Genomic DNA, 13,512 nt, shown 5'->3' on the forward strand with positions numbered 1-13,512 from the left:
TTGCTACTACGGTTACTCCATTTCAGATGTATTTTCTCTCTTACAACTGTAGCTGTTTAACTGCATTGGTCTAGTAAAAACCGTACAACTTCTGGGTTAAGGCAGAGTGGGGAAACCACTAGCGTCTCCCTAACTTTTTCATAGCTGTGTCACCTCTGAGTGGAATGGAAAAGTGTAAATTACGTATTTCTGTGATCAGTAACGTGAACAAACACCACACTGAATTACCAAATCTGCTGAGTGAGAAGATGCCATATTTACAACAATTTTTAAAATGCCTTACTGTGCTTTACAATATTCCAGCTGAAAGTCACGTTCTTCCTAAACTTTCATGCCACCCTACCTCTGGCACAACCTCCCAGCCTCGTGTGTGAATAGCACCAAGGGGAACAGGTCAATCCCTTCCTCACACACGTAGCTACGATCCGTGCAAACTGTCAGCCTGCACGCAGGTCGTCGGCCACGTCATCGCGGGGCGTGAGCTCCAGGCCTGGTTTGCATCCTCCACTTCTGCGTTGGTGTTGCTTGGTGTGCCTGTGCGAGCGCTTGGTTATAATCACTGGGGTGGTGACTCATCTGTCTGAGAAAGTTGTAGTCTGATGGGATGGTGCAACCTCACCCCAAACACCAAATGCAACACCATTCATAATATATTGATCGGCAGTTTGAAAACACTGCGGGACCCGAGATTGCTGATAGAGACATCCCGGCAGGGTGGTAAGGGGTCTCAGCTCTCCTGGCCCCTGCTCAGGAGGAAAGCTGAAGAGCTCTACCCTCTGGAGAAGTTCTTGCAAAACACTTGCTATTCAAGAAGGATTACTTCGACGTGTGATAACTGGTTGCTGGATTGCTCATCTGAAGTCATCCATGTCTCTTGAGACATGTGCTGTGAGGCTGCCATCGTGTCAGCCATACAAGGGGGCAACTTACTGAAACCACCACTTTTCTCCTAGCAGGGTTGGTGCCTCGTACTTCTAAGCTGTATAAATGATGCAATACGATATTTTGCTACTCAAAATTACATTTCTTTCCTCTCCCACCTTTTTTTCATCCATTTCCTTCTATCATTTTATATTCATCAACATCCTGCTTATTCTAGTGTTAATGTTAGAGTCATTGGCACAACCTTCTGGCAAGCTGCTTTTCTCCTTACTCTCCCTATTTCTAATATTATCTTTTGCAGGTAGTATTTTTGAATCATCTCATGTATCAGCTAGGATCACCCTCTTGGTACGCGTGCTCGTGATCTCAGGCCCTAATTTCTCCGTTGCTGTATTTAGTGGCCTTCCCAAACCCTCGCTTCATTTAGCCGAGAACTTTTAGTACGTCTATATTTCTTTTTGTCTTTTCTTTTTTTTGTACAGGAGGGTGAGCAGTGCTTTTTCCAGCAGTCGCCCCAGATGTCTGAGAGAATTGGTAATAAAACACATAATCCTTCTCTCCTGTCAGGCGTCTCCATTTTTTCCTTCTGTCCGTGGTCCCTTCTGATCTGTACTTTTGAGATTCTCAATTTGACATTTAGTATCTTCACCTAAACCATTCCCTTTTCTCTTTCATCTCTTACCCCTATCTGCCTGTATAGCATCCGTGCCACAGTTCACTTTTACATTTCCATTTCTAAATTTCATACTCCTAACCTCAGCTCTTTGTACCTTTCTTCCCTTCTCTTTTACTGGCTGCATCTAATGTTTAAACTACCTTTCAAACTCCCTTTTCCTCCTTTCCATGATTTGATGTCTATTTCTCTTCTCCAAAACCAAATATTTAACTGTTTCTGGAGACAACCATTTTTTTTACTTTCTATTTCGCTTGGCATGTCTTCATGATACCCTTAGATCAAGGATTATGTAATAATTAAAAGTATGTTATTTTCCTAAATTTACCTCTTTGCATTTTGTTTTCTCCCATTCTTTATTCTTAGGACTTTCAAGTCTTTCCTTTGCTTGAGCCTTTATTTTGCGCTCCTGATCACCAGCATTAATTTAGTTCATTTTTTAAGCTTGTAAAAAAAAACAACCCACAAACAAAACCTGCACAGAGAAAGTGTTTGGGGCTATTTGTTTACATAGCTAACTGTGTTACAATGTTGCATCAAATCGATCAGATTGAAAGCCAGCTCAGACAGTAGCTAGTTTCTATCAAGGTTTTCCATTTGAATTTACATTTTTTTATTGTTTGTTTTCACTCTGATTTTTCCTATTTCAATAGTTGTTTGTGATATTTCAGATATTTATGTCCAGTTTGGCTTTGTAGCCAGCCCATATGGCCTGAAATCATGGAGAAAAGCAGGCAGATCATAAAAAAGGAGGAGTTGAAAGGCAAGGTCCTTGTCCCTTGAGATTCCCCTGCAGGAACTTGAGGAGAACTTGTGAGTCAGGTTCAGCAGAACTTTTTATTTGAAATCAATATTCAGAGTCCTCTGAAAGTCAACATCCATACACAGATTAGCCACAGAAATTGATACGAGAGATAATACCACAGGTTGTCTGAATTTAGAATGGCAAGAAATGGCCACCCATAATTCAGCCTCACTTCAGAATTAATTGACACAAGGCTTTTTTCCCCCCCAGAGCTAATGAGACATGATCTATGTAAACAGTGTGTCACTGCACTGCCCAGGGCTCATCTACATTCAGTAAGCAAATAGAAATTTGCCTAGAGACAAGGCAAGGCTGAAACAGCACTTCTGTGTAACAGAAGTATTTCAGTAGAGTCTAGAAGTTGCAGGAAGAGTCAGATGAGCTTGAAAATTGGCATGGCCTTGCAGAAGTTACCGAGAGACACTTTGTAGTACAGGCTTGGAATCTGAGTTAGAGAGAGAGTTACTGTGTGCTGTTCCCAACAACTACTGAACTACTCTTGAAAAGCTAGCTTGATGGATATCAATTTTGCTGCTCTGAGAAAAAGTGGCAAAGAGCATTACATGTACGTTCAACACATGGCACAGAGAAACACTACAATTCAAATTCTAGCAGAGACAAACCCTCAACTCCCTGTGAGAGCTGAGGGTAACTGGAATCTGCATTATATGGTGAGCATCTGCAGAGAAGCAGGAGCAGAGGTGGCATATGTTGTAGACATGCAACAGTGAGACTGAAAAGACAGGTACAGGCAAAGAGAGCTACAGGCTCTCGGCTCTTCTTGTTGAATGACTATAAAGGACCGTCCTGTGCCCCAGCAGAAAGGCTTTTCCTACATGTCCCATTACGAACCCATTTTTTTTCAAAAAGCAAAAGAAATCCTCTTAGCAAATGAAAGAGATTTAAGATATGATCATTTCTTGCCAATTTGGCAATGACGTGCTTCATGCCTTTGTAGTATGTAGAAGTTGGCAGCAGAACTGTAAAAGGTAAAGCTGAAGTAAATGAATAATGAAGCTTGTAGGTTTTTATGTCCCATTCTCACCTGGGCTTCGCTCAGCCCTAAATCATACAGCCCCTTCAAAGATTTGTCAAAATCTAATTTAATGCCAGCCACTTGCCCACTGCAAGAGAGCATTTGGCAAACTTAATGCTTGGATGGTTAGAAACCGTCTTGTGATTTCATCTTAAATATTCATAGTTAAATAACTTTAGGAAAATAAAAGAACTTGATCATTCCCTAACAACACCTACACCATTATCTATACCCAGCCTTAATGCACATGTGCAGCTCCAAACCTGTATTCCTCTTTAAATGCCTGCATTCTCGGTGTTGGTCTGTTGAGGACTAGCACTGGGATGGCAGATAGCACCCTGGACAATGAGATTATATGAAGTTTACATTAATGTAAGCTTCCTAAGGGATTATTTAGAATGGGGATTAGGTAGCTTTATGAATTTAAAACTTCCTTCAGATTTCTTCATCCTCTCACTTCATCTCACAGAGGGGAGAACCCAGTGGCTTGCACTGGTGCAGTCTCACGGGGCATAGGTAGCATGATCATTTTGAACAACTGCCTTTGTGGGGAGCCCGGCTAGCATTTGCAGGCATATTAGTCTGCAAGAATTAGGAGGAAATTTTGCAACGTATGGAAAACAGCCCTTACGCTCCAGCCAGCAGGAGGTATAACTGCTGCTCTGCCTCCCGAGTGGGTTGAGCCAGCCTCTTATGAGGATGCAGACTCCTCAGGCAAGGCACATATTTGTGAGATTACATCTTCCAAAAGGAGAAATGCAGGTGCTGGTTTGCTTTTCATCATTCATCCTTCACTCTCCTTCCTGTCTGCCATTCCAGCTCCTCAGAGATTAAAAATTCCCCGTCAGCCGCCTGCCTGATCTGATCTGTCCCCCAGTTCGGAAACCTGGGATAGTTCTATGCCATCCACCCACCTCATTTACAGGCTTTAAATATAGCTCCTATATTTGGCAGGCATCTTTTTGCTTTTTTTGAGTACCAGATATTTGCATTCTCTAAAAGCATTTCCTGCTCTAATGGGAAAAGAATGAGCTGTGGACCTCAAATGAACTCTACATTTCTCTCTCCGTGTGGAGATAATAAGAATTTATACCACGTGGACATCTGCCCTTACTGACTTTCAAGGGGGTTGTAGACTCAGGCTATACGTGGATTGACCTTTGCAGACATGGTAGAAGACATAAAACTTCACAATTAAGTACTCAGAACCAAAATTGATTAACAGAGGAATTACACATTAGCTTCCAGGAAACCTCTGTTTCCTGTAGGATCACATCTACAATTCTTTCCATCATGGGTTTCATTACCAGCCATTAGCATTGACCTCTTTTACTCTTGATGCATCTGCCTGTAACTGGACGAATGCCAGTTCTCACAGAATTTTAATACTGCGTACCTTGTACAGAGAGTACACCTAAGTATAAAAATGGTACCTTCTGACAGTAGATCAATCTTTAGAGAGCAGCATATAGGCAATGTAGCAGCCTGTCAGACCCAGGAACTTCTCACGTCACACCACACTTGGTGCACCTACACTTTGGTACGGAGGTGTGACTCTGGCATGGATAGGTACCTGGAAAAGGAGCCATAGGAGTCAAGGGGTATCGGTTTGTATACTGCTATTAAAATATGCAATTGGGCTGCTAGCCCATAGTGAAGTATATTTCACTGTCACAGCTCTCTACAGCAACCAAAAAACCACCTAATGAAAGCATGCCAACTTCCACTGCTCTTACAAATACCGGTCAAAACATGGATCTACCTGAAAATGAGCTACAGCACATCTAATCCAGGTGTTTGGAAAGGACTTCTCCCCATAACAGACTCAAACAGGAGGAAGCGGACATAGACAGCTGCTTGTATTTTGGCAAACTCAACGTTTCTACAATTTATACAGATTCATGAGGTTTCACTAACTGACATTTTGGTAAGCTCAGCACTTGCCAAACAATCAAATTCTTAAGGCTTGACTAAGTGACAGCTATACTGCAACTTAAATAGGAAGCTATTCTGTATGTTCAGACAAAATTAAGTGAATAAACACACACACTTACTTTAATCATGTCATAAACTGGCATAGCTCCTCATGGGGAATGAAGAGAGGCATATCTCAGAGAGAAAGAAACAAAAATAAAGAAGCAGAAGACACACAAGGCAAAATTTCTGATTTTGTTTTTTTTTTTTTTTCAGGTAGTCTTGCAGCACTACAGTCAGCTCTACTGAACTGAAAGTTAGATTTAAACACAGAGGGCTGAGAAGTGGTGCCGTAACTCCACTCAGCATGTCCCTCCTGGGTTGTGATCGATGGCATTTTGGATGAGTAAAATACCACAAAAAAAATATTACCACCCGCATGAGGTTGTGGTCAGTGGTTTAACACACCACGTGTTGGGACAGGGAATTGTTTTCAGAGACATAGGAATTGTAGGCAAAATACTACTCGCATTGCCTACTGGAAATGATGGTGCAGGTAGTACATGATTGTCCAGGTTTCAGCATAGCGTCTGAATGATTTCAGATACTAGGCAGAAGTTTACAAATTCCTTAAATAGCGTCTTTGGCATTGCAAGGACTGTAGAAAAATTGTAGCGTTAGCAATCTGTGTGCTTAATGCAATCACACTGGCAAAGGGACATATCGCATATTAGCATCTGTGATGGTCAAACCAGTATTAAAAATATAGTGCCATAGAAAATACTTTAATTGCCTTTTTTTTTTTTTAAAATCGTGTTTCAAAAATATTCTTAGGTCCATTTTAAAATACCCACCTATGCTTCATTGCTTCAGTCCTAGTTTCCACTGGCATAGAAGAGTGGGCAAAGTGCCTTCGGGAGCTTCAACACTTTTCTGTTACAGGGGCCTGAAGTTAAAAGGGCACGTGCTGGAAGCACAGGCTGAAAGCCATCCAAACAGCCATAATTTAGCCTCTTGCTTATATACACATTATAAATACAATCTCTCTATCGACTATCACACTTTTTTCCTTTAATATCTGTCTGGTTTTCAGCCGGATGACGTCTCTCTGATTCTACTGGGACTATTTATATGCTTAAATATGTGCACAACTTCTGCAGAGTGGGACTAAGACAGGACTGGAGGCGGCGTCCATGATTTTAAAGGGTGGCTCATAACACTATACTAGAAGTGGGCACTTGCATTAGATCCTTTAAAGATATTTAAATGGCCATCTAGGAAAATACACTTTTTCAAAGTATCTAGGAACCAAACTTGCCCCAGATCAGACATCCATACTCTTGAAAGTAGTTAGTGCTTATTTGCATCTTTAAGTATCTGATTAGCTTTAAAAAAAGCTCACCTTTAATGTTTCTTTAGAGTCTGGACTCTATATTAACTATTTGTGAAGTAAAGCTCGGTAATTACAGTGAAAATATGCAAAGAAAAAAGAAGAGAACACTTTAATTCAAGAATAGAGAAAGGGACTTAGATGGGAGGATCAAATGAGGGCTGCCACAGCCTAAAAAAGTATCAAGCAACATTTAAGCAGCATAATTTTAGGACATCAAAGTTTATCATCAGATACTTAAGGCGTGGCTGGAAAAATCTCACATTACAGTTTGGATGTGCTGGTGTGTTTTTTTATGGTCGAGTATTACTGAAGGAATGTGCTTTTTCAGATTTTATTATCTTCTTATGAATTGTTCAAAGCTGAGAAAATACCTTCAAACAGTCAGCTGAAACGCCCTAGAAATAAAAATGAGAAGGGTTTAAAATATCTAGTTTACTTTCCCTCAAGTACCTTGTTTCTCTACTCTTCATTTTACTAAATTCACCAGAGATTACACCCAAGACAGATTTATGTTTGTTTTTCAATCCTTTACCTCATCAATCTCACTTTTCACTACCTCTTTAAGAGAAATGTTTCCATTCCTATAGAGCACTGTGAGGTTTTTTCAAGGCAGATCTTAAGCTAACACTGACTTGAAAGTGATAACTAATGAGTAGGCACCTCCGTGTAAGACAGGCAGTACTGACATTTCAGGTAAAGATCATTCACCGGCCAACCGCTTTTCCCCCCATTTAAGTTGCTGACTGTGCATCTATTAACTGAGCTGGCACATGAAAGCCTGTGGCCAGACGTGGCTCTGATCCTTGCGCCCAACACCCAGGCAGTGTTTCTTCTCTTGCTCCCAGGAGCAGTCGCGGAGAATTTCCATTCTCTGAAGTGTTTTTCCAAATTGCACAGATGCTCTTTTTAGCATTACAATTGTATTATCCACCCTGTATCTGTCTGTACCGCAAGGTCGGCTCCCCTCCTGTGCCTGCACAGTCATTTCCATACAAAATGGCTTTATTCCTGATACCGGAGACTGCAGTCAGCTCCTGTTCTGAACAGGCATTTGAGCACATTTACGTCCCACTGCAAGGCATCTCAAGCAATTTGTTCCTCCTAGCTTGTTACACAACTCTACTTTTGGGGGGTCCACTTCAGGTCAGCCGTCTTCCCAAGCCTCTGACGGGGAGTGGAAGGGGACCTGCTCCTGCCAACAGAATTGCAGTGCCCCAACGAACCACTTGTTCCTTAAATTAGCTTGTCTTGAGCTGTTTGTACCAAATGTGCACTTACAATACAAGTTTTTGGGATACATCGCAACCGTGTGGAAAATTTATATTTAGATCATTTCAGTCTCTATTTCCAGCTTAGACCCTAAGCATTGTAATACAACACTTACATAATTATTTTCAAAGAATGAGACAAACCTTTAGCTAATAATTCCCTGTGCTGCTTGCAAAGAAGTGAAAACCTGATTTAGCCATACATAGAAGATCAGGAAACTGATGCATTTTATTTCAGTTTCATTCCGTCACTGGCCTCAAAGGATCCAAATAGAAAAGATTAATAAACTGTAAATTTCTGTCATAATAGCGATATTGTTAGAATTAATAAAAGTACCTGAAAACTCATTTCTCAGAATTGCATTGCGCAGACCTTGGCTGCTTGTCTGAGATACTCGTGGCTTCATATCTCTTGAGGGTGCTCTGCATAGTTTTGAAATAAAGTGGGGCACAGCCTCCTGGCCCAACCACCCAGTTTTTCCATGTTAAACCAGACAGTTTGGGGGCAGAAAAGGGCGCAGTTGCTGCCGCCGGACCACAGGAGCGATCAGAAGTTGCAAAGTTAGGACAGAGCCCTTGTTATTTAGCTGCTGAAGGGAACGTGAAGCTGGCAGCGCTGAGATTATGCGCAGGCCTTCCCAAAAAAACCAAACCCTGAAGCTGTACTTTGGGATGTTCATCCCACCTTTATCCAGCCTGCATTGAGACAAAGCTAGACCTTGTGGAGTGTCACCTAGATTTCAATGGTAGGAGTCTTGGAAGATTGCGGGTGAAGGATTTCACGGGCAAACCCCGCGCTAGGCTAGGTGGAAGCACTGCTTGGGAGTACCTACATGGGCTAGTAACACCGTGTTTCTCTAGTGGTCGGGTAACGAGATGGCTTTGCTGACCAGACATCGTCCTTTCAAAAGTGCAGTCTTCAGCTGCGGATTTTGCCCGAAGTACAGCTGAGCCCCCAGGAGGAAGTGTATTTCAAAACACAGTCAGTACTACAACAGAATACAGGCGTCATCTATTTTAAGACTATACACAAGTTACAAATAGGTTAAGAAGCTTTTGGCGTCTGCAAAATTTATAATCCATGTACCGCTTTCCAAAAAATGAGCAGAAACAAAGCGTCCAGCTACACTTCACCGTAAGTCTGCCAGAGCCTTAGCTGCACCCTGTGGCTTTTTTCATTTCAGAGGATATTTTGATGTTAGAATTCTCTCTTTGAATCCATTTTTTATTTTGTTAAAGGAAACTTAGATACAAATACTTGGATATTTTCAAGTATAGTTTTGTGTTTTCTTTCTGTTCCTGTTGAAGTCTCCAAAATATTATAGCCATGAGTTAACAACCTGTGTTGTGGGTAAGGAAGAAAATAAAGAAAAAGACCATAAAAGAAAGCAGAAATTTACAGGCCCAGTTAAGCAAAGAGGTACTTAAAACTGGCAGGTGCTAGTTTTTCTGCTTTTATTATCACTCTCATTTTATTTATGTTATTTTATGATACCTAGTTAGGGACAATATCTCATTGTTCTAAGCATAGTTCTAATTTATACTGGTGGCATTCATTTCAGAAAGGTATAAGTCTTTTTCCTGAGCACCTCTGTGGCTGAAATAAAATGTAACTTGTCTTTTCATATAATCCAGAATTGAGAGAGTTTACTGGAGAGAGAACTTTATCTTCTGCAACTCACCCAGGCAAAGCTTGCCCTGAAACAAGTGCAATCACAGATGCAGTTCCAGATCCACATGAGGTTTCTACACAAGGATGCTGTGGATTTTAGCCTTGATTCTACAACTCTTACTTACCTCAGCAGCCCGCAGAAGCACCGGCACTCAGGCTGGTTTGAGAAGATGCCTGTGGACTTTGCACACCCTCCTTTGCTTTAGGGATTTTCTTTTAATTTTTTTATTTTTTATTTTTTTTTAACATTGCAGTGAATTGCAATACAATGCAATTTCCCGTCCTTTCACAGTCACTTGTGGGAATATGTTATCTGTCCTTTCCCAACATATGCCAGTCTCAGAAATAAGTCACTAAGGGACTAGCAGAACTTGACTGGCACTAGCCCCTGCACTTCAGAGCAGGCAGATTAGCCACTGACATCTGCAGCAGACAAGCTGCACTAGCAGGAGTTTATCATACAAGCCCTATAACTAACCAGCAACTTGCTCGATCACTCTCAAAACTTTAGCCGTTGTTGTTGTTGTTGTTGTTGTAGTTTTCATAGGAAAAGGGAACAAGAAGAGCATGAGTCAAGTGGCTGCAGTGTTACAAAACATTTCTGTTTTTCTGAAAGTGTCACACTGTTGACATCCTGTAATCTCAGTGATGCAAACCCTTCTCTGATTAGGGAAGAACATTACCAAACAGCCTAGATAGGTTGTCAAAAATGCCCTTTATAACATAAAAATTGGTGAAAGAGTACCAAAAGCATGCACAGATGTTTCCAGCTGGGTAACACATGCTGAAAATACCCAGGAAATTTAGGTGTCTCACCTGTAAAAAGACACCTCTTTTTGCTAAGGTGCTTTGTGGATCCTAGTAAATACACTAAGGCCTATGAAATTGTCAGATACAATCTACCCCTCTTACAAAAATAATTTGTGACTGAAGCCACCGAGGTTTCCAAACGCACAAGTTTGTTTTGCAGCAAGGTTGTCACTATAGCTTTTGGTTTCCATATTTCTATCGTGAAGAGAGAAGCACGTGGCTGAAAATGACGGCCCAGGTGAAGGTACCAAACTTGCTTCCCAGGCAGGCAAAAGGGAGGCCACTAGGAGTGCTTCAGGGGAGCACGATCGTGGCATTGGTGGGGATGGACCGAGATAACTGCCCTTCCCTGACAGTCCAATCCGTCAGCATGCAAAATATCTTCTTCCTCTTTCTCTGCAATTTAAAAGAAAATAAATTAAAATAGTCAAACGTGTGCCAAGCTGTCTTTGTATCGCTCTGAAGTCTTAATTAAAATGTAATGTGGCATAAAGTCACACTACCTGAACTTTAATTTGCCTTCGAAATCATTAATTGGGTGCACACCAGTGGGTGGCTATCTTGCTCTTAAGGGTAAGCAACAAGTTGTTAGCCAAACATGTGTCAAAAATAGTTGATGGGAATCCGAGTGGCAAATACTACAACCTATGCAAAAAGACTGGAAGGGAAAAGATGAAAGGATATAGCCTTGTAGATACTAGTCATTAGAAATACCACATAAAAATGCAGCAAAGATACAAACCAGATCCAAGTCCTTTCCTCTTTTCCCTTCCAGTCTTTCTATCTAGGTTTATGTTTTCACAAGGCATGAGTGAGCTGGGCCAAGTCTACAGAATGGGGCAAAATAGCCAAATACGCAAGGCAGAATAAACCAGGAGAGCATGTTTGCAGCCCATGTGGTATCAGGAAGACTGAGAGAGGCAAACCTGGGAAGGAGATGGGGAAGAAATGGAAAGGAGGACAGCACATCCTTTATACATTAAAGCAATAAAAATACTGTTAAAAAGTATGACTCTGCCTACTATTGACTGAAGTTAAAGAAAAGCTGGGGCTGGACAATAGTAACAGCCTTAGGACCCGAGTCTACGCTCGTGAAAACACAGACAGTCTTTGCCCATGCTGGCCCGATGGCTGATTATCCATTTTCCTATCACCAGACTAGACAAAGCCAAGGTGCCTGTGAGCACAGAGGAGATGCCTGGGTAGCCTCGATTTCTGGACTTTCGTAACTGAAAGTATCTATATCAATTAGACACTATTACGAATGCTTGGAACTTCTGTCATTTTTTAATGGGGAAATCTTAAAAGCATTTGCAAGTATCACCTCTGACACTTCTGTCTGGTAAGTGTTATCATGTATAGCTATGACATCATGTTAAAGAATATCTCCTAGCAATATCGAATTACTCAGTCAGCAGTTTCATAAATCAGAGCTCCTCTTTATCTTCTCGTAGCTGCAATGTTGTAACTTGGCTTTGCTTTTTCCCCCCACTGTTTTATGAAGAGCATAAACATACATTGCCAATAATAAGCAAGCAGTTCAGATTTTTAGTTAACTAAACCATTCAAGTGTTTTAAATCTATTAACAAGCTGGTCATTAAATGAGTCACTGACCTATTTCTCAGCTACTCAAGCTAAGAAACTATAACTGATGACCTATAAAAGCATCAGTGTGTTAAGAAAAATTATTAGCTGGAGAAGCAGAGCAACAATCGGTCACTTCAGCAGCTTCCACTAATCTAACAGAAAGATTCACCAATGCCAGCTTCAACTAATTCACCAGAAATCAGATTTTGACACAGAGTAGTATCTAGGGGAAGTACCATGAAGCTGCTACACAGGCAGCATATGTCTCTTCTTCCTTAGTTTATTACTGGAAAATTCTACGCAAGTATTTAAAATGGCTCAAATCTGGATGCTCCAGAGTAAAATCTGGAGTGCAGACTCTTCTGGACTCAGAGGGATGAATTTTAGACCTAGCACTTATTTGTACAGTGGAACAAGCCAAACCTAAGGTCCAACCACCCTCCCTGCTTGGGGACAGGTATGGTTTAGACCCAGGTCCAAATTCTGAGCCCTGGCTAGGCCCGCCCCATATAGCAAGAAGACTGAAAATGTTGGGTTAATGTTGAGCTCCTCCGTTGCTCTTATCCAGTGACAGGCGATACGTGAAAGCCCCTGCTCAGCCCTTGCATGTTCCTGCGTGAGTGTGCAGAGGAAGGGGCAGCACGGGGGGGGATACAGCCGTGCCCCGCCGTCTGCATGCCCAGCCAAAGACCGCCGGGGTGGGGGGAGCAAAAATCAAGAGGAGGGAGGAAGGGAGGCAGGAGTTACCTGCCCCCTCGTTGCCTCCATCAACCGTGGCACCACGGATGCCCACGCCAGGCACTGCATCCTGGTGGGGCTCGAGACCTTCTGTCCCCTGTCATCTACAGCCATCGTCACACCTGTGCCTAAGTGCTTTCCAGCTAAGCCGCCTGCCTCTAACGAAAAATGATGTGGTTTTCTGCTTTTTCCTCTTCCCTGGCTCAAACCAGCCCAAAACACTCATTTTTAGGCTGCCAAGTGAACCAGCCATTTTTCCCATTTGCTGGAGACAGCCCCGCTTTGGGGTTGCCTGTTGGGGTCATAAGCGCACGTGGTGTCCCAGGGTGCTGGGGCGAGAATTACAGCTTGAAACCCAAGGCGAGGGGGAGGCACTATTGAAATCTGCTTGCTCAAGCGCCCTGAAAAGCAACCTAAAACCTTCCTGTTAACACACATAAATGAAATTTTGTGTCTGATTTGTATTTGTATGATGTTTGTCCCCATGACACTGCATGTAGATGAAGATAGATGGTAGTAAAGTCAGGAGTCGAAAAAGTAGAGGAGAGTCAGAGCTCGCTCACCTACAGCATAAAGGTGCCTCAGCCAAGCTAGTGCTTGAAAAGCAACTTTTTTTTTTTTTTTTTTTTCTTCTTCTTCCTTTTGCAATCATTGCTTGCTTGACAGGCCCAGACGGAATTACATCACTTCCTAAAACCCATCAAAGAGAGTCCATCTCCTGAAGAAATGCAGC

Source organism: Accipiter gentilis, chromosome 12 (genome assembly GCF_929443795.1).
Source record: "Accipiter gentilis chromosome 12, bAccGen1.1, whole genome shotgun sequence".
Classification (NCBI taxonomy): Eukaryota; Metazoa; Chordata; class Aves; order Accipitriformes; family Accipitridae; genus Astur; species Astur gentilis.